This window comes from Grammomys surdaster, unplaced genomic scaffold (assembly GCF_004785775.1).
Source record: "Grammomys surdaster isolate TR1022 unplaced genomic scaffold, NIH_TR_1.0 121229, whole genome shotgun sequence".
NCBI lineage: Eukaryota > Metazoa > Chordata > Mammalia > Rodentia > Muridae > Grammomys > Grammomys surdaster.
In genome coordinates, this window is record NW_021617046.1 from 1 (window position 1) to 511 (window position 511).

Here is a 511-nt window from a genome sequence, read left to right on the forward strand (position 1 = left end):
CCCACATTGGATCTGTATTAAAATTGCTAAACTTCCATTTCAGGAATAAAGAAAAAGCATCTCTTTAAAGTGTGCAAGCAAATCAGCAGCACCCAACCAGGTGATTCCATTGTGCACAGTGCCTTCAAAATTAACAATGACAGAAATCACTAGAGAAGTGGTGATACAACTGCAAATGTGACACATTGGCCCTGGGGAAATCTGTGTGAATAGCAGTGCTGTGTGAACAAGTTACTTTGAGCTTACTGTCTCATTTGGACAAAAGAGACCAGTAAAACTTTATTCACGAGTTGTTGCAAAGATTTAGTGATACAGAGAATGTGAACCATGAAGAATGACAAGTGTCAGAGGTTGCTAATGTGTTAGCCCTGTGATGTTATTAACACTAGAAACCGAACAAGAGCTTTTCCTCATTGCTATAATCAAGGGACCATTTTCCTTGAGAGAGAGCACAGGACAAACTGATTTCTCTTCACAAAAATGTAGCAGAGTACTTCTACTAGTTTCTTCT